Consider the following 21,749-nt stretch of genomic DNA (forward strand, 5'->3'; position numbering starts at 1 on the left):
AGTATCCCATCACACCCCTGACTTGTGCCTTGTAGATGATGGACAGGCTTTGGGGAGTCGGGAGGTGAGTTATGCACCACAGGATTCCTAGCCCCTGACCTGCTCTTCTACCCGTGGTATTTATATGGTTGGTCCAGTTCAGTTTCTGGTCAATGGTAATCCCCAGAATGTTGTTGCTGGGGGATTCAGCAATGGTAATGCCATTGAATGTCATAGGATGATGGTTAGATTCTCTCTTGTTGGAAATGGTTATTGCTTGGCATTTGTGTGACGCGAATATTATTTGCCATTTGTCAGCCCAAGCCTGGATATTGTCCAAGTCTTGCTGCATTTGGACATGGACTGCTTCAGTATCTAAGGAGTCACAAATGGCACTGAACATTGTGCAATCATCAGCAAGCATCCCCACTTCTGACCTTATGATGGAAGAAAGGTCATTGATTAAGCAGCTGAAGATGGTTGGGCCTAGGACACTACCCTGTGGAGCTCCTGCAGTGATGTTCTGAAACTGAGATGATTGACCTCAAACAAGCACCTTCCTTTGTGCTATGTGTGACTCTAATCATCAGAAAGTTTTCCCTCTGGTTCCCATTGACACCAATTTTGTTAGGGCTTCTTGATGCTGCACTCGGTCAAACTCTGCCTTGATGTCAAAGGCAGTCACTCTCATCTCACCTCTTGAGTTCAACTCTTTTGTCCATGTTTGAACAAAGGCTGAAATGAGGTCAGGACCTGAGTGGCCCTGGCGGAACCCAAACCAAGCGTCAGTGACTAGGTTATTGCTAAGCAAGTGTCGCTTGATAGCACTGTTGATGACCCCTTCCATTACTTTACTGATGATCAAGGGTAGACTGGTAGGGCGGTAATTGGTCAGGTTGGATTTGTCCTGCATTTTGTGTACAGGACATACCTGAGCAATTTTCCACATAGCCGGTAGATGCTGGTGTTGTAGCTGTACTGCAACAGCTTGGCTATATTGGCACAGCAAGATCTGGAGCACAAGTCTTCAGTACTATTGCTAGAATATTGTCAGGGCCCATAGCCTATGCAGTATCCAGTGCCTTCAGCCACTTCTTGATATCACATGGAGTGAATCGAATTGGCTGAAGACTGGCATCTGTGATACTGGGGACTTCCAGAGGAGGCCAAGATGGATCATCCACTTGGCAATTCTGGCTGAAGATTGTTGCGAATGCTTCAGCCTTATCTTTTGCACTGATGTGCTGGGTTCCCCTATCATTGAGGATGGGGATGTTTGTGGAGCTTCTTCCTCCAGTGAGTTGTTTAATTGTCCACCACCATTTATGATTGGATGTGGCAGGACTGCAGAGCTTAGATCTGATCCATTGGCTGTGGAATCGCTTAGCTCTGTCTATCGCTGCCTATGCTGTTTGGCACACAAGTAGTCCTGTGTTAAAGCTCCACCAGGTTGACACCTCATTCTTAGGCATGCCTGGTGCTGCTCCTGGCAGGCCTTCTGCACTCTTCATTGAACCAGGGTTGATCCCTTGGCTTGATGATGATGGTAGAGGTTGGATATGCCAAGCCATGAGGTTACAGATTGTGGTTGAGTACAGTTCTGCTGCTGTGATGGTCCTCAGTGCATGATGGATGCCCAGTCTTCAGTTGTTAGATCTGTTCAAAATCTATCCCATTTAGCACATAGGTAGTGCCACACAACATGATGGAGGGTATCCTCAATGTAAAGACGCACAGAGAAGCCAAAGATTGATCTGTATATTTTTTTAAAGTTTCATTTGGACTTTTAATTTCTCATTTCTGATCTGTGTGTATGTGTGTTGTGTTTTTATTATTTTTCTTGGGTTTTAGTAACTAATAGACTTACTCGTTCTTTGACTCAAGGAAGCCTGGTTAAATTGGCTCCTTCTAAAAAATAAATACATTTGGACTGGGAAAGGTATCCATGGAGGAAGGGATCCCTTTTAAATTAACCTTGTTGTGACCAACCAAGGGGGTTGAATAAAGAAGGGGAGCCAGCTCATTCCTCCTCACCCGGGAGCGTAACAAAATTGAGGTCCTGTTTGGGAAGTTAACAAACTGGGGGACCTCATCCGGGGACCAGTCATAACAAGGTATAAACCAACTTTGAGGACGATTCAGTGGATTGCCCTTTGAGAAATGGCTTAGCAGCATATTGCAGTCAGTTTGAATCCAAGGCAGTGCTGGTGTCCAGCTACTGGTCTGAGACCAATAGATGGAGGTTGGACTCCAACCAGGTTGAACTCTGATTACGTTGCTGGTCTTTCGCCTTGCTAGAACTTCAGTTGCCCTGTTCAAATGCATAGAGAAATGTAAATACTTAGAGGGCAGGGAGTGGAGAGCTCCTGATCTTTACGTTTAAACTGAGATAAAGTAGGTTTAAAAAGTGCCAGCAGGGTATAATAAATCATCCAATCTACCCAGCTGCCCTCACCCATACCCAGAGAGCTCTGAAAACCAGGTTTGGCATTGCACTGGATTTACAGCATTAAAACCAGAGCTGTGGACGATTACTACCAAGTTTAGCGTAGATACAAAGTGAAAATCACTACTGCTAAACTTGCAATGTAAGTGAACCTTTGGGCTACCTGCTCAAGATGATATATTAATGTGAATCCTAAACTGGTGCAGATTTGACTGTGGTAACATAGTGTGTAAGTTCAAGTTGTTGTATCGTGCAGTAACAAGATGCTGAAGCTACTGCATAATAACAGATAATGTGCAGCCTAATTGCCTAATGAAATTTAGGTTTGTTTGTTTTTTAATTAAAATTTTTACTTCGGTGGATCCCTTTTTTTAACAGCAAAGCAGGGAATCCATCTTTTCAAATAAGCTACATGTGTGCAGAATTCCAGGATCTTCTGTTGACAAGTTTTATGCAAAATCAGATGGATGAAATTATCACATTGGAGCTTATAATTATCACAATAAGCATTCTTAGTTATCAGTATGGTTGTCCTGCACAATTTGAAATTTCAGTAATCTTGATTGCCGTGATAACCTTTACTGACTGTTACCACTGATTTTAAGGCATGAATGTTTTGCTACACCGTCATCTGTGAATATGTTGCATTGTTGCCACCCCTGATTCAAATTCCTGTAATTTGCAATATATTTATGTAAACTGATTGGGAGGTCTTATAGTTGGAGAGCAGGGTCAATAGAAGAACCATGCATCTTTAACCTACACTTATCATGTAGAAGGTCATCTAATCATTCTTTTTACAGCTAAGTTTATAACAGTAAATAACATCCTGTGTCAGTAATCTGTAAACTGAATCGTTTCACCTTTCCTCTGAACTTGTCATAGAGCCTGCAATTACCTTGTCTACATTAGCAATAAGAGGGTTACATTTACAATAATTCTAACCAGAGGGCTTTCAAATCTGGTAGGACATTTGTGTGTGGACCTGATGTGGATAGCAGGCCACAGCTCAGAGCAATGGCTCCTCACTAATCCTTAGCCCACAAGATAGATTGGCAGAGATATTGTATACATCTGGTGAAATGGGAGAGTGAATCAGAAGTGGGTATTACACCATTCTAAACATATATATGTGGTAGCAAAGCCACCTTTGGCTCTTGAGCTTTTGTATGCAAATAGTTGGAATACTAGGATTGCACAGCCTCCTGATAATGTTTAGCTGTTTTTAGCACTAAAATCATTTGAATGATCCATTTTAAATTGAGCAACAGAAGTTCACAAGTCCCTCCATGATGCTTTTCAATCTTTAACCTTCCAACCATGTTTCCCAGTTTGCACATTGTAATCTTGCCATTCCAACCTCCTGTACATTCACTCTGTATCAAAACTTTCAGCCATTTAGGACCTACCCTCTAGAAGTCACTCAATAGACCTATCTCATTGTTTCCTTCTCCATGTTTAAAGGGAGAAACCTGACTTTTCCACCATGCATTCAGCCAACTCTCCTAATTCACCTTCTACCATTCAGTATGCTTTTCTCCTATGTAAAACATCTTCGGATCATTTATTGCATTTAAGCATTACACTTTATTTTAAGCCGGGGGAGATGGTGGAGTAGTGGTACTGTCACTGGACTAGTAATCCAGAGGCCCCAACTAATGCTCTGGGGTAAAAACAAAAAGCTAAAAGCTACTGCGGATGCTGGAAATCCAAAACAAAAACAGAATTACCTGGAAAAACAAGTTCTGCCGAAGGGTCATGAAGACTCGAAACGTTAACTGATTTCTTCTCCACCGATGCTGCCAGACCTGCTGAGTTTTTCCAGGTAATTCTGTTTTTGTTAATGCTCTGGGGCACAGGTTCAAATCCCACTACAGCAGATGGTGGAATTTAAATTCAATTAATAAAATCTGGAATTGAAAGCAAGTCTCAGTAATGGTGGCCATGAAGCTACTATCTGGTTCATTAATGTTGTTTAGAGAAGGAAATCTGCTGCCCTTACCTGGTCTGGCCCACATGTGATTCCAGACCTACATGACCCTTAACTGTCCTCTAAAAATGACTGAACAAGCCACACAATTCAAGGGCTATAAGGCATGGGCAACAAATGCTGGCCTTGCCAGTGACACCCACATCCCATGAAAGAATACATTTTAAAAAGTTGTATCACTTCTAACATAGTCAAATATTTTATGCAAAAGAACAATTTGACACAAATGTGTTGCTGTTATCATATTTGCCCCCTTTTGGTGGATTTGAGGCTTTTGGCCATTCTTACAATTCACTTATTTGTAGTAGTCTACAATTATGTGCTTGTGGTATCTTGTTGAAAGGAAGATCTTCCATACTTGTCACTGGCGAACAGTGGCAGCAGTGTACATCATGTACAAGATGCACTGCAACTTGCCAAGGCTCCTTCGACAGCAACTTCGAAGGAGCCTTTATACCAAGAAGGACAAGGGCAGCAGACACACGGAGCAGTGCCGCTTACAACTTCCCCTCTCAAGTCACGCACCATCCTGGCTTGAAGCTATATCTTCGCTGCTTCACTGTTGTTGGATCAAAGTCCTGGCACTCTGTTCCTAACAGACTGTGGGTGTACCTACACCACATGGACTGCAACGGTTCAAGGAGGCAGCTCACTACTGCCTTCACAAGGAAAGCTTACTACCATTTTCTCAAGGGCAATTAGGGATGGACAATAAATGCTGGTCTTGGTGGCGGTGCTAACATCCCATGAAAAAAATGTTTTAAATGGGAGGTGGGACAAAAAGCCATTACACATGTTCTTGCTGTGCTAGGACAAGTAGGAGTAGAACAGTGATAGGGTGCTGCCTCAGAGGAGAGACGATAAGGAATGAAATGGTCAACTGTGTCACACATTGCTAAGAGGTTAAGGAGGATGGGTAGGGTAAGTGCAAAGTGGTATCAGTCATAAAGGATATTGCTGGTACCTTTAAGAAGGGAAGCCTTGGTGCAATGGAAAATCTTACATGCTCTTCTTCCTCCCAACACCTGCACTGTACTGAATCGGGACTTATGGCACATCATCTGCTTTTAACTAGGATCTCAAACTGTGGACTCATTCAACTCTTCCCACAATCTTCAAACATTTAAAACTCATGCTTCACATCATTACTAATTACTACATATTATTTACTGATTTACGTCAACTTCTCTTTAATTGTTTTCAATCTTGGTATTCTGCACCATGGGTCTTGGCCTTCAGTATACAAAGGGAAATGCTTTTGTTTGCAGTTGCCGACAGTTTTCAATTTCCATTTGCAATATATACATGATCCTCTAACAGGTTACTTACTGTATTTTATCATACAGCAACAAACCCTACACCCTTTAGATTTCAGGGATGTTGCACTAACTGTAAGGAGGCTTGTTATTCAGCAGAAATTAAAAAGGGTTTAAAAGAACAATCTAAAAATGAAAATGAAGAAAATAAGCAAAACAATTCTTAGAGGCAAAGGCAGAGTGAAAGACAAAGAGGAGCAATAGGAGAGGAAGTAAAAAAGCATCAAAGCAAGTTAAGAGAGTTATAATGAAGGAACCTACCATATAGTAACAAATAATGAAAAATTAAACATTGTGGATAAAGTCTCTGTTTTCTTGGTTTATCAGAACATAATATTGTCAGTTTATAATTTGAATTCTGCTTTGGTATTTGCACTGAATCAAAACAGTCCAGACAGCATTTTTCATAGATGCACTAGTTGTACACGTCACCACTTCACAACAGGTTGAAAACAATGGTTTTGCATTTGTGGAATATGTATCCTATTTATAATTACAAGAATTAAGTCAAAATTTAAGGAAATGTTTCCATCATATTATAGTTGATCTCATATTCTTTCATTTGAAAAATGCATTCTTTCGCAAATTGTATGCTGGTGGGTTCTGTATATAGTTAAAAAGAGAATCACAGACAGCGGAAAAGACGACCTTGTGTTCCGTGAAAATATTGCTAATCACTCAATGACCCTTTAGCATGTAGCTAAATAATTACCTGTTATTAGTGTTAATGGCATTGGAAGAGTTAATCCTTTTTTGTCATTGTCTGCTGATAATCCTCCTGTAATGCATTTTTGCCCTCCCTGGCATCTGTGAGTTTTCCTTCTCTGCGCATCCCTCTATGCTTGCAAACTAGGGGAAAAAGAAGTGATTGTGGGAAGTAATGGAACCACTGGAGGCCAGTGAGGAAAGTAGGCCTTATCTCAAGCAATTAATCAAGAAACTCATATTGTATGACAATTATTCAAAGCCAGTTCAAAAATAGCTCAGAGCTGGAGGTCCAGAGATTATTTTTCCAGAATTTTGTCAAGGTCATTATAAGCATTGAGCAAGCCTATAGCAGTGTAGAAAATACATGGTTGGCAGGAGGTGAGGGGGCATGTTGAAGTATGCCTTATGAGGTTTACAGTAATGGGACAAACTGCATCTTAGCCAGATTGGTATGGTAGTTAATTTACAAATTAATACCATTTAAACCCTAAAGAAACAATCCTGGAGTGTGTCCATGAAAAAGAAATAGATATTTGTTAAAAGTGTAGAAGTCTTTTCCTAAGCAGAAATCCCATATAATGTATTTGGGCCCAAACACACATTCTCAAGGGCAGCGTGGGTGTCTACGTGCTTTCAAAACCTAACAGATAACCGCCCAGATCTTTAGATTGAGTGTCGATGTAACCGTTATATTTTTCCCAGCAAATACTTCTATTGATTCTCCAAAAACATCTCATTTAGGAGCATCTGGTGTTTTTTCTGCCTGTGTACATCTCTTCCTCTTCATCCCTCTCCCATAATAAAAGCATCTCCTGCATCAAATGGAAACAGATTATTTGGTCCAGAAAAAGCAGTTTTCTACCATATTTTTGCATGTGAGGAGGCGCTGGTATAGTGGTATTTTCACTGGACTTGTATTCCAGAGACCTAGGGTAATGCTCTGGGGACCCCAAGGCAGATGGTGAAAATTCAATTCAATAAAAAATCTGGAATTAAAAGTCTGATGACGACCATGAAACCATTGCCGATTGTCGTAAAAACCCATCTGGTTCACTAATGTCCCTTAGGGAAGGAAATCTGCTGTCCTTACCTGGTCTGGCCTACATATGACTCCAGACCCACAGCCCTGAACAAGGGCAATTAGGGATGGGCAATAAATGTTTGCCTAGCCAGTGACACCCACATTCCTTGAATGAATAAAAAAAAATAATTTATCCAGAGTTTCTAGGTGAACAGATGGGGCAAGTACTTTATAGAGTGTCCTCTGCATGCAGCACAGGTAATCTAGTTAAATCGTAAACGGAATTATGAAATTCAGTTAAAGAATAAGCCAAGTAAAAATAGCAATTTAAATATTAGTATTAGAAAAACCTTGCAAGTTAAATGGCCCTTCATGATCAAAAGCCACAAGTTACAGTTTCATTTGCAGAGTTTATCTATACTGCTACACATCAGGGATAAATATAAAGCATGGAATTTTTAAATCTCCCAGGAGATTTCATGACTACAAGTTGAAGGGTATAATGGGACGGATGATGCTTAGTTGCATCATGACGGCTTTAGACAGGCTTGAGGAGCCATCTGGTCTTTCCCTGTCTGTCTTTCTCTGTGCACAGGCAGCTTCTGGCTACAGAACTGACAATCGAAACCAGAACAAAGATGCAATGGAAGCGTTCCAGGTTGATGAAACACAAAGTGCCTGAGATTGCCAGGAAATGTTGGTTTCGATACAATGTGTGTCTACCTGTACAAATATGGTATCTCTTTATCTGATTATTTACTGGATCAAAAAAATTGATCTGCTCTCTTTCAGATAGAAAATCATGGCACTTTGCTTGAAACATTCCACTCGTCAAAATTAAGTTTTTCTAGATTTACTATTGGCAGGCCTACAGTAACATTATTCTTTATGTGCCATCTTATTTTGCAAGAAGTGAAATATTACTAAGACAAGTGAAGAAGGCACTCAGTAGAGCTCATTGCTCCGCCACAGTTTGTTAACTCAACATTATTACAATTATGCAGCTCTTCCTTGAGGCTTTTCCCTGCCTGTTTGATGCTCTATAAGTACAAAACTGAAAAAAGATTTTTCTTATTTATTAGCTTCCATCTCAATGAGGAGGCTTCAGGCCAATCTACATCCAACAACCTGCTCTGAAAACTCTGCTCATTTTGACAGCTCACCACAATATTAGAAAACAATCAACAACATTCTAAGTGAAACAACTCACAACATTCTTTAAAAAAAAGTCAATTTGTCCTGTACCCCAATGTTAACGGATCCTTTAAAAACTTTCCAAGATCCAGATTCGCATCTGTAGCCAAATCTAATCAGTTCTTCCTTACGTTATACCCTACATGTGTACTAAATTTCGCTGAAATTCATCCAATAGTTTGAGATATATTGTTCACAAACAGATTAAAAAATGATGAAAACATCACTGCCCACCTTCAATGGCGGAGGTAATAATTTACATTGAAGGAACACATATACTGTGACAGGTGTACTTAATCTATGCTAGTTACCAGTACATGATCATCAGTCTCAATTGTGTTACAGAAATTTGCTGCATGAAACCCGTGGAAATTGTCAGTTTGCAAAAGCTTCCAATTGTAAATTGCAGTTTGAATATATGAGATGTATTGAAAGAGCTGTACAACGGTCTGAGAGTTTGGCATGGACAAGCAATAAATTTGGACCAGTAACACCAAGGACCATGTAGTCTTGGACCATCTGGACCATGGTGTTGTTGGGGAATATTTCTTTTTCAAATTCTGCCCAAATGTCACCTTCTGCTGAATCGGTTTCCAGGCCCTTCAGGTCTGTACATAGGATTAAGCCTAGATCCCACCCGGTGCCTTTTGGGACAACCCTGCAGTGCCAAACAAGACAACAAACCTTCCACATACAGTAGAATATCCATTTGCCACCCATCAAGCAAGGATCACACAGTAAAGAGGGGATAGAGGAAAAGGATGTTTACAGTGCAAAGACCGCAGAAGAACTGAAAATTGGTTCACGTGAGTTCCAGAGTCCCAAAGTCAGAGTCCAATGAGGAATCCTTTCACGTAGGCGTTTCAGGTTCAGCAGGCTGGAGCCCGGTGTTGTAGGATAGGTTTCTCAGGTGGTGTTGATGTCGCAAGATGAAGTAGGCATGCAGAGATTGAGTTGGTTCCGTAGGTGGTGGTGCGAAATCTTTCAGCAGAGTCAGGTTAGATGGGCAGTTGCCCTGTCTGGACAGAGCCAGCTTCTTTGTGGCTCACCAGTTGGATGGCAAAACAGCAAACTGCTGTGTGCAGCCCAGAAATGTAATATTAAACTGTTCCAAGGGCCGGAGCCTTGGGTCATGTGATCGTCCTCCTCCACAATGACCTCAAAAGGGATGTTTTTTCAGCGTCTGGAATTGTTGTTTTCAGGACTGATAATGTCTCGGCCATTATGGGTTGAAAGGGTTGCTACTGAAGTTGAGTGTCTGGCGCTTGGGAAGCCATTGTCTCAGTAGACCCACTGACTTCACGAGCAAGATTGGCTTATCAAATTCAAATGGCCTTCCTGTAGCTCCCTTTGAAATTGATCTGACCAGTCCCAGGTTGTCTGTTAGTAGCTCCTTAGGCATAAAGAGGTATGACATTCCCGAAACTGAGAGGACAATCTTTTTGTCCTGGAAACTGCTGGGGATAACTCCCAGACAGAGAGTCGTAGTGGTATCGTCACTGGATGAGTGATCCAGTGTAATGATCCAGAGTAATGCTCTGGGGACCCGGGTTCAAATCTCACCACAGCAGCTGGTGAAATTTTAATTCAGTAAAAAAAAAACCTAAAATTAAAAGTTTACTGATGACCATGAAAATATTGTCGACAATTGTTGATCGTCATAAAAATCCATCTGGTTCACTAATGTCCTTTAGGAAAGGAAATCTGCCATCCTTACCTGGTCTGGCCGTAATGTCTGGTCCACAGCAATGGCCTGAAATGGCCTAGCCAGAAACGCCCTATGAACGAATAAGAACAAATTTTTTAGATATATACAGGGCAGGATTTTCCCCCCGTTGGGGGCGAAGTTGAAGTGCCATTTTACGTGGGCTGGCCGTCCGCATGGAAGCGCTGAGCGCTCCCTGTGCGGGCAGGGGGGAATCCCTAAATCTGAGAGAGGCTAAGTGCTGCCTCAGGGAGATCGGCTCTACTGTTAAAAGTATTAAAAATAGAAAAAAAAATTCCCTGACATGTCCACTGTCACATGAGATAATTGAAAGTGACCTTAAGGTTGGACGGGCAGGTCCATTAATTAGTTTAATTACTCTGTCAATGGCCTCAATTGGCCATTGACAGGTTGGCGGGCGCACAGCTGATTTTGCTGCGCGCCGCCTACCTGAAAGTTAAAATGGAGCGCCGTGACGTCGGGAATTTCGCCCGACGTCACCGCGTCATTTTACACGTCGGCGAGTGGGCCCCACTCCCCGCTCGCCGACGGGAAAATCCTGCCCACAGTGTTAGGTTTCCTAGTGTTGGGTTTGTTTTTGGAGGAACCCAACACTAGGAAAACATTCAACAATTCTGCCTTCTCATTTTACTGTCCGTGTCATCTCTATATGAATACTTTAGTGCAGTACTGAGGGAGTGCTGCACTTCCAGATTGTTATCTTTTCCTTGTGACATTAAACAGTCTGCCTATTCACGAGAATGTTAACAATTCCATGGCACTGTTTAAAAACAAGAGCAAGGAGTTCTCAGTGTTCTGAAGAATGGTTTTGTTTAGCCAACGCCATCAAAAATAAACTAATTGATCGTTCATCCCGTTGCTGTATGGATTTTTACTGCATGCAAAATGGCTGAAGCATTTGCTTATTTAGCAACACTGATTACTTTTCACAGTATTTCATGATGCATTTTGGAACATCCTAAGAGATATGACAAGAGGCGATATAAATGTAACATCATCCTTCTTTCCATCCATTGTTTCCTATGGATAATTGAAAGTGAGTCTCCTGTCCACCCAAACAACAGATCATGTAAGAATTGCAACAAGTCTCTGTTGAAATCCACTTTATTTCTTTAAAGTTGAAATTCCACACAAATCTAATGGCCTGGATTTTGCAGTCAGTGGCATAGCAAGGACCCACGCCGCTGACTTCGAAGAAAGCTGCACTGAGATATAGTAGTGTCTGTGGCGGGCACTTTACCTCTCAATGTGCATTTGATTGTGGCAAGGTTTAATGGGAATTCCCAGCGTTGAACTGCAGTGATGTTATCAAGCTATCCAAGCAGCCAATGGCATTAAGGTGCTCTCACAAACAGTGAATGAGGAAATGAAAAGCACTTAAAATGGCTTCTTAAGATTTTACAGAGAGGAAAATAAAGATTGGGGCATACGCATAAGATTAAGGCAGAAGCTGAAATGTCATGAAAAAAAAATTATTTCAAAATCTAGTTTTAAAAATATAGTCATTAATCATTATTGGAGACATTTAACAACATTCCACAAATATCCCAGAAGGAAAAAACAGTTCGGACCGGTACTCTTATTTCCCAATTTTTACTGGTGTTCCATTTTAAGGTATACAAGACCAATTCGGACCAGTGTTCTTATTTCCCAGTTTTTACTGTTTTTTTCCTCCTTGGATAACATTTTTTTCGCGGTCAGACCCAGTGTTCAACAGTAGTTATTACTCAGATTGCCTTTAAAAACCCATTCGTTGAACAAGGCTTAACTTTTATGTGGGGTTTCTAACAGCAACACAAGAAATGGGGAAGTTCTCGCCAGAGCAATTGATTCCTCTGATTATCAGTCCAGGGAGTCCACGAAATGCAGCCTGCTACAGAGCAATGAATGACTGACTGCAACTTCAGAATTTACACATTAATCTGCACTTGGTGCTAAACCCAGAAGTTGCAGTCAAGAGTCTGGCGGCGAATGCTGGCAGTTCACTGTCAACAAGGCTGCAAATTTTGAGCCAATATCCTTTACACTTATATAGAATAAACAATGGAGGATTAATTGATTACTTTATCCCAGTATATAAATTTTATGTTTACAAGTTTGACACTTAAATTATTTCTAAGCTTACAACCCTGCTGTTTAAATACACTGAGGCTATAAAGCTATTTGGTCCTTCAGTCAAAAGGCACAGACTAGACTTCCAGTAAAATGAAACCAGAAATTCAAATTTCATCACACCCAGGATTGGTTATGAAAATTGTTTTTAAAAAATGAACATGCGGTTTCAAAACAAATTTACCTGTTAACACTAATTGTAAAACAAGATGCTTTCCTCGTGTGTTTTCTCATGGAGATTTACAGATGGCATTGATCTCTTTTCTTCTTGAGTTTCTGCTAATCGGAAAAGTAGGAGAGTGGAGAACCCAATCTTTTGGTACCTAAAAATATTGACAATTAAAATTTGCTTCTTTAATTTACAAAAAAAATCTACTATCAAGGTTTAAAATTTGTGCAGTAATTAAGTTAAAACTAACTGTGTTATTCAACATTTTCATTTCCATTTTGTACAAGGGATGTTAATAATGCAATGATACTCAAAGCCAAACCTAACTGTCCTTGCAGCTATTGCTGAGCAAGTCCTAAGCTGTATAGCATGTATATTTGAAATTTGTAAATGATTTGTGAAATAATAATTCTAAAGATACAGGTTTCATATGTTGACAGAATATTATTGCTTTTTAGTTTATAGAAACACCTGAAAGCGTTGCATGTTAAAAAGCTACATCTTTTGTAAAAGTGTAATGTACAGTAATACAGATGTGTAAAGCTGCCATAATCCTTTATATTGTCCCAATCTGATTAAAGCCCAAAAAATGAGAAATGATCAATTCATTATTTCCATACTTCTGTTTATTTTAATTAAATTTCTTGCATATTTAAAAAAACACTTTTTCCACTAGATAATGTGCAATGCCATTAGGGATTGCAGTTATTAAAAAGTAACTACTGTCATGTAGTTACCCAGCTGTTGTAACAGATGGGCAACTTACTCCTTGACCTTGTCTTTTTGATAAAGTCCTCCTCATTTCTGTGTTAGCACAGATTTTGAAATGCTATTTTTAAGTAACTGGTGTCTTGTGATAAAGACATGCAACTGGCTTGATCAAGCACTTGTAACTTTTGTTTAACCCCTCCTTTGTGGTCTTCTTACACCAGCTTATGACATTAAAAAAAAGAACAGGTTATCTAGGTAATATCTCACACAAGAGATACCGAGGAGGTTTGCAAGATGGCATCAGCTGATGTGCTAAAGGATTTTTTTTTGTTTGAAAAAAAATTATTTTGTCACTCTTTTTCTCCGGAGAGACCACGTGCCTCCACTGTGCTTAATAGTTCTTAGAACTGACGTAGGCCAGTCAAGCTTTAAGCTTATATTATCTGGTGACTGAATAATAGCCTATGACGAACAGAGGTGATTTAAAGTATCTGAGGTGATAGGGGAAAGATGTAAGAGAAACTGCTGTTATCATAACTTCATATCATAAGCAACTGCTGGGTACCAATTGAACAACGTGTGCTATGTCACTCAAGCAACCTTTCAGAACAGTTGCCATTGGTGGTAACTATAGAAACCCTCCAACTATGCCCCTATCTTATTCAAGCAGGAGTTATATGATCCACTAGTATTAACATATAGATTAGGCCATTCATAATACTGTAAATTGTTTTACATTACTGTGCTTACACAGTCCAGTAGTTGCTTTACCCTGCAGTACAGAATTGTGCATTCGGATGTCACAAAGTGATTTTTTTTTTTTTACTTTTTAAAAAATGAAGTGACTGTTCAATCAAGTACTGCAGGGTGCTATTTGTGCATTTTATTCCTCCTGCAAATATTACTTGGCTCCTTTTGTGATCTAGCACAATCATGATAATCATGCTTGCAGTTATAATACTGGCAGGAGGAGAAAGCAGCAGTCTGAATTATATGGGATTTATGTATTCCTATACAGTATAGCATTATTACTGTTTATTGTTGCACTCATTGTAACTGTGCTTCACAGTTTTTCATCTTGCTATTTACAAAGAATTGTGAATTTGAACAGCTTTTCTTTAGGAAAATGTGCCTTAAGGGCTCTGTTAGCCCTGAATAATTATTTACTGATATTTTTTGAACTTGGCCAATTAAGTGTTCAAAAGTTATTTTGCTCTGATACATACCAGCTACATATATAGTCACCTTGTAAATCACTTTTACTTGAGAACAGAGTCAGGTCCCTTCAGGACAAGTGAGCACGCCATAAAGCCAGTGCTTTCATCCACCCCTCTAACAGTGATTTCATATGTGACATTTGCAATCAGATCTGCAAATCAAGATTTGGTTTAACATCGCATATGAAGCGACATCGCCTTGACAGTGAACAATTGGTCTCCTTGCTGAACACATCCATCGAAATGATGGGAGGATCCATCCATCCATCCAAACCACCTTTAATACTTTCAGTTCCATAGATCACGTAATGTTCTGCTTCATGATTGTTGCATCCTGCTAACATTTGTCTCTACCAAACAGCATTTTGGCAAAGTTTCAGATGTCAGCACCATTCCTCGCACAACAGTTCTCAATTGTTGGAAAATTTCAATTACCAAATTGAGTGCTGGAATATTTTGCAGCTTTGGCAACCTGATGGACAAAGTAGCATGTTTGATTGTGAAATGCTGTTGATTCATTTATCCTTCCAGATCTAATCCTTTCATTGTTTTTTTACATGCTGCATTTGATCATTCAAGGTTTGTCCCAGCAGTCAATTATATTTCAAGTTATTTTTTAAATAATGAATTGATGAAACATTAATTTCATTGAATTCCCAAAAAGGCCTCTATATGCTAAATAGTGCTTAGCTTTGTTAACCTTTTTGGCTATGGCTGTATGCCTAACAGATGCTATGGTGACAATTGAGGGCTGTAATTCCATCTCTGGGTTGTGCTGACATTTTTAGACCACTTGTGTTCAGCTGCAATCTGTCTTCATCAGCACCCTTCTAAATCTCTGGAAATTGTAGTACCAGTAGTATCTTAACAAGAAGCTAATTGTCTTGTTTCAGTAAAAACTGACTGATATATGTTGGAGCCATATTGTTTAGACAAAATAAATCAAATAATGACAGTCACATAATTCATGAGCGTCACCACCAAAACCGCAATGACTTGCATTTATCTAGTGCCTTTAACATAGGAAAATGTCCCAAGTTGCTTTACAGGGGCTTAATCAAAAGTTGCAATGGGAAGACAAAGAAGGAGATATTAGGAGAGGTGAACACGTGCTTAGTCATTACAGTAGGTTTTATGAAGGGCTGTAAAGTAGGAGGAGGAGATGGAAGGGTTTAGGAATCTAACTCAAAAGCTTGAAGCCTGCTGGCTGAATGCACAGCCACCAGTGATGAGGCGAAGTATAGGTGTATGTTGCACAAGAAGCTAGCTTCGGATTGAAACGGGCACTTAGGTTGAGAGAAGTTTGATTTCCTGAGACTATGGCCAGGTACAGGAATGGAATTGGTGGGAAAAGTCTGAAGTTTGTAATAGGAAAAGACAATGGTTTTGGTCTTCCCAATGGTAACAGGGAAGAATAGAAGCTCGTCCAAGACTGGATGTCAAACGAGTAGTCAGACAACACAGAGGCAAGACAGGGATCGAGAGAAGTGGAGGAGTGCTAGAATGGAGTGTTGTCAGCATGCATGTGGAAGCTGACCTCATGTCTTTAGATGATGGAACCAAGGAGCAGCAGATGAGAACAGGAGGAAGCCAAGCATAAACCCTTGGAGGATTTTAACGGTAATGGTACATTGGTCAGGAGAGAAGCCATTGCTGGAGATGTTATGGTTGGATCAGTTGGAATAGAACTAAGCGAGGAACTAGCTTACGATTTCATGTGAACCAACAGTTCATGAAGTGTGCTAAAATCAGAAAAAATACTCAACAACTCAGGCAGCACCTGTGCAGAGAGGACAATACAGTTAACGTTTCAACTTGCTGACCTGTAGTCAGAACGAAAGATGTTACAGATGAACGATTTCTCTTTCTAACGAAACGTCATGACATTGAAACGTTAACTGGACCTTCCTTTCTCTACAGATGCTGCCTGACCGATTGAGTGTTTCTCGCAGCTTATGTTTTTTTTTTCAGATTTCCAGCAGCTGCAATATTTTGTTTTGTTTTATAATCATTGTAAATTTTATCAATGCATCACTTCAGTTTATTTCTAATTAATTGGAGCATCTCTAGTGCTGCTCACCGTCTGTTAGAGAATAGCCATTTTGCATCGTAGGCCATTAGTAAGGCAGTGGACATGTGTTTTCCTCAGATGTTAGGAAATAGAGATAGTTATACGTGCATTTGGGTGTGTTAAGAATAGGGTATATCTTTAAGTTTAATTCATATTTGTTTTCTATTTGTGGGTTAAAAGGTGAAACCTGGGATCTAGTCTCATTTTTGAGTGGAGACAGGAGGTCTAAAGCTCTGTTTGTATACCTGCAGAGATTTTTACAACTCTTGAAGGAGAGTTCAAGCAAACAAGTGTAGGAAAAAAACTGTGCTGTTGCCATTAACAGGGGTCCAAAAAGGGAGGCCCCCCCACCTCATACACACACACACACACACACACACACAGGCTAGAATCTTCCGTTCGGCGTGCGGGGGTGGGCCCCGCATGCCGACGCGTAAAATGACACACGATGACGTCAGGCGTGCGTCACGACATCACTGCGCGTCATTCCGATTTCAGTTCAGCGGGCGCGCGCCGGAGTCGGCTGCATGCCCGCCAAACTGTCAAAGGCCTGTTAAGGCCATTAATTAGCTAATTAAACATTGTCTGGGCTGCCCGTCCAACCTTAAGGTTGGCGGGCAGGCGAAGAGCCCAGGCGGCCTTCGCATTTCTCATGAAACCTCATCTACAGGCGGATGAGGTTTCATGAAGGGTTTATAACTTTATTAAAAAATTTTATCAAAGTTCATAGACATGTCCCAGCTCATGTGACACTGTCTCCACAGAAAATTCTCCCCACAGAAAAGATTAAAACTGAAAGCAGTTTGAGTTCCGTTGGCAGCAGTTGCCAGAGAGACTGGACAGCAGAGGGACAGATAGCAAGTCCCAGGATTCCAGAGAGACTAGATACTGGGAGAGGGAACTGTAGAAAGAGCAGATTTCCAGAAAGGTCCCAAGTCCAAGGAGTGAGCCAGAAAGGAGGAGTCCCAAGAAGAACAGGATTCCGGAAAAGGCCTTGTTCTGTGAAAGTGACAGTAAGGAGCAAAGAGGAAGGCTCCAAGCTTCGAACTTAAAGAGAAGAAAGCTGCAGGAAGCAGATTTAAAGCAAAAAGCCAGAAGGTCCAAAGAGACAGCTGTAGGTCTGTAACTCTTCACTATGTGCCTGTGAAGCAGTGGCATTCTGTTGTTAGCTGAGTCAGTGAGAGAGTGCGTGGAAGAAAGCTTGAATGCATGTGGTATTCCGGTGAGAGGAACATTGGAAGGAGAGTTCGAAACTCTGGAGGTGGACCCTTGCAGAAGGTGTCTGAGAGAAAGTATCGGTTTGGGAGAAGACTCCAAAGCGAGTTCTTGGAGAGTGGAGATTGGAAACCCTCGTGTGAAAGATGGAGTTCAGTGAGACCGGTTGACTCATGGTGTGACAAGCTTCTGGGGGAGTTGATGAGAGATCTGTAGTATCTGTTTGGGGTGCCATCTGTCACTTGGTTTCAGGGTGTGATGTGTCTGACCACAGGTCACCTATTTGTTTACATGGACTGTGTACTTACTGTTAACATTGTAGTGTAAGATAGCTTTTGTAACTTGTGTTATCCTTACAAATCTGCATATGTCTGTAAAGGTATGGCTGTGGGTGAAGGAGTATTATAATATAATTCATCTTTTCTGGTTTAATAAATGTTTTGTTCTTTAGCTAAAAGTTTTATCAGCTGACTCCTGTGACTCTGTTCAGAAGCCACTCTCCACGTATCTAACAAAAAAATAAAGGTTAGGACCTACCAAGCCGGGTTCCTCCCTGGGATTTGGCTTATCCCAGTAACATCAGCTGGGACCATAACACAGAGCAGCATTCTCTCCTACCTATGATGGTGTAGCTTTCTCCTTTTCTTTTCACCGTCCTCCCCACCTCTCTTCCTCCCCCGTTTTTCTCTGCCTCTTCCTGATGTCTCAACAGAATATTCTGCTGCAATCTCCCTGTAAATAAAAGCATTTTGTGCATGAATTTCTTCTAGCATAACTTAAGCAATGTTTCCTTTTGTAATGCAGGTTGGTCACTGCCGTTAAATCAATAGAAAGCTTGTCCTATAGCTATTCCTGTCAAATTGTATAAAACAGTCAGAAAGTAGAAATGAGGTCCCCACTAAGATTTCAGCACTGCAGAACTTCATTTCCTGTGGCCAGTGTAAACGATTTCCCTGTGGCTTTTTCAATAAATGCAGTATTGTTGTAATTAAAGTCTCAAAGCAGAAGGAAATAAAATAATTAGGTAGACCTGAGAATAAAAATGCATGAAGAAGCTTCATTTTTCTTTTCATTTAAAAAAAATACTTTGATCCATAGGTATGCATTATTTGTTAACATAACCTCTAACTAATGAGATCACTTGTTTTCAGTTTCCTGACTTTCATTTACTCACTGTTCAAGCTGCCTTTATATCGGTTTTAGGCCTCTGTGCTTCGGCTTACAATGCAACTCCAAAGTGAACTTTGTAGTTTTTTTTTCTTTCGAGTTATCAACAGTCACTGATTGCAACTCTTTTGAGTACAATCACAGTTCTTGGTTTCCGGGAGTGGGACATGAACCCACAACCTTCTGATTCAAAGGCGAGGGTGCTATGGACTGAGCCACAGCTGACACCTCTAGAACTTTGTAGTTTTACTAAAGCTCGCTACTGGGGACACTCAAGGTTGCTGTTGGATGTGCGATCCCCCAAATGTCAAAGCCCAAAAGCACTAACATCATACTAAACCTAACATGGAAGCAGCTTTAAGAAGAAAATGCTAATTTGCAGCAGAGTTCATTAATTAGATGTTAAAAGGTTAATGTGTCAGGATCCCTGTAGATACCTTCACTCATACCATTGACCAAGCAGGGGGCAACCTCTTCCTTCCCAAGGTGACTGGGCCGAGACAATACACAGAGAGATTAGAGAACTTTCAGTATAACACACAAAATCTGATAAAGTTGCCCAGCAGTTGTGAGGATATTCATTGAGATAACTAGGGAAAACTGGAGCACATAAATGTACCAAAAGAGGATGGGAGAGGTCAGGAGAATTTGTTTTTTGCAACTGCTTGTTAGGACACAGAATGTGTTATCAGAAGCAAGGTGGAAGCAGAATCCATAATAGCTTTTAAAAGGGACATGGATAAATATTTGAAAAAGAAAACCGTAAGGGTATGGGAAAGGGCAGGGAAAAGGGCCTAAGTGGAAAGCTCTGAGAGCTGGCCCAGGCATGATGAGTTGAATGATTATATGATTAACATAAAACATACTGCCATATAAAGTTCTCTTACAGCACTTGTCGGGGAACAGGCTGTTCTGTGTTTCACAAGAAATAACAAAATATATGCAACTTAGGTCAGTGTCAGTAATTGTTTAACAGTTCCATTTTTTTCTGAACTTTGTGGATATTGCAAGATACAAGTTGCTAAATTGAATCCAGGTTTCATAGCAATCTCCAAACAAGGAGGTACTATTACTGAGGGTATAATTTTTTGAGTGTGGTTGATTTTTGTTCACCTTGCCTTTAATCTGTTTGCCACTTAAACACCAAGTGTGAACACACTTGGATAATGAACAGTTTGAGTTTTACGCTAACACAACAAGGTGGGCCTTGCATTGCTTGCTGATTAGTAATTGTAGGATATTGATGATCCTACGTTCAAACCAATGCTGTAAAACATGAACATAAAACTTACCTTATCCCTGTTTCGGAAGTGTTGTCTACCTGCTGATGATCATATCACGAGTTATTCTATACTCATTCGTCTTAACATAACATACATATTTAACCTGAGCTAAGGCTCATTTACCCATCACCCCTGTGCTTACTGACTTGTGTTGGTCCCCGGTCTGGCAACATTTCAATTTTAAAATTCTCATTCCCATTTTCAAATCCATCCATGACCTTGCTCCTCCAAACCTCTGACACCTGTCTAACCCTACAAATCTCAGATCCCAATACTTCTCCAGTTCTGGCTTCTTTTGCACCCCTGATTCACACCACTCCACCAGTGACAGGCTTGCCTTCAGTTGCCTGGCCCTAAGCTCTTTAATTATATCCCTAAACCTCTTCCCTCTACATTTCTCCTCTTCTTGATGATGCTACATAGAACCTACCTCTTTGACTAAGTATTTGGTCACCTGTCCTAATATCTCCTTATGTGGCTCATGGTCAAATTTTATTAACTCATGTAAAAAAAAGTGCCTTAGGTTATTTTACTTGTAAAGATATCTAAATACACGTTGTTAGACTGGAGTCTTTTTTACAGTGCTCTTCACTTTGGTCTGACATCACATCTGAAGGGTGCAGTTGTGGGAAGAAAGAGCAACATTAATTATAATGGTTAGAAACCAGTCCTCTGGCAGGAAGAATTTCTTATGTGTGAATGCTAAATCTTCAGGAAGAAGAGGTATTGTGAATATGCCCCATATGTACTCATAATCCACACTATCACATGACTAGATATTGGGTGGTAAAGGTAAGCTCCTAGTTGAAAGGAACACAGATTACCTGGTGGCGCTGAACCCAAGAAATTATCTAATGCAGATCTGAAATTTGTAGCAGGGACCAAAATTGTAACTCATAACCTTATTTGATGATTCGGTGCGATGTGCCGTTTACTCTTTCTATGTCAATTCCAGCATATATAACACTTCAATAGTTTTGAGCCACAGACATCCACACTGACCCGTCAGATGCGATGTCAGAACAAAGTGAAGAGCACTGTAAATAGGATCCCAGTCTAATGACAACTTGCATTTAGTTACGATCCAGTATTCTCTTAGCTACCAGCCCTAATAAAATCTTGCAGTTTTAGCTCCACCTGACCACCAAAAATGAACAATCCAAGCTAGAGAAGTCAGTGGCCGAACACAAATATAAATGTGGGAAGAAGGTTTTTGTTTAAGCCCATTGAGGAATTAAGCTCATAAACTAGGCTAACACTTTGTGAACTACTGAAGAAATTATAACATTGTTGGGGTTGTTTCCTTTAGGATGAGACATTAAACTTTTACTTGTTTACCTGTCATGGCAATGCAGGCAGACATAAAAGATACCATGACGCCATTCAAGCAAGACATGCTAGTATTCCCAATATCCTGTCCAACA

At 40.5% G+C, this 21,749-nt stretch overlaps 1 protein-coding gene across 2 annotated transcripts in view; it reads left to right on the forward strand.

Annotated features, from left to right (window-relative positions):
- The window catches only part of taf3 (TAF3 RNA polymerase II, TATA box binding protein (TBP)-associated facto), a 189,460-nt gene that overhangs the window by 115,045 nt on the left and 52,666 nt on the right, over window positions 1–21,749 (forward strand). The gene's annotated exons all lie outside the window — the stretch shown is intronic.

The sequence above is a fragment of the Cetorhinus maximus genome, chromosome 12 (assembly GCF_964194155.1).
Source record: "Cetorhinus maximus chromosome 12, sCetMax3.hap1.1, whole genome shotgun sequence".
Lineage (NCBI taxonomy): Eukaryota > Metazoa > Chordata > Chondrichthyes > Lamniformes > Cetorhinidae > Cetorhinus > Cetorhinus maximus.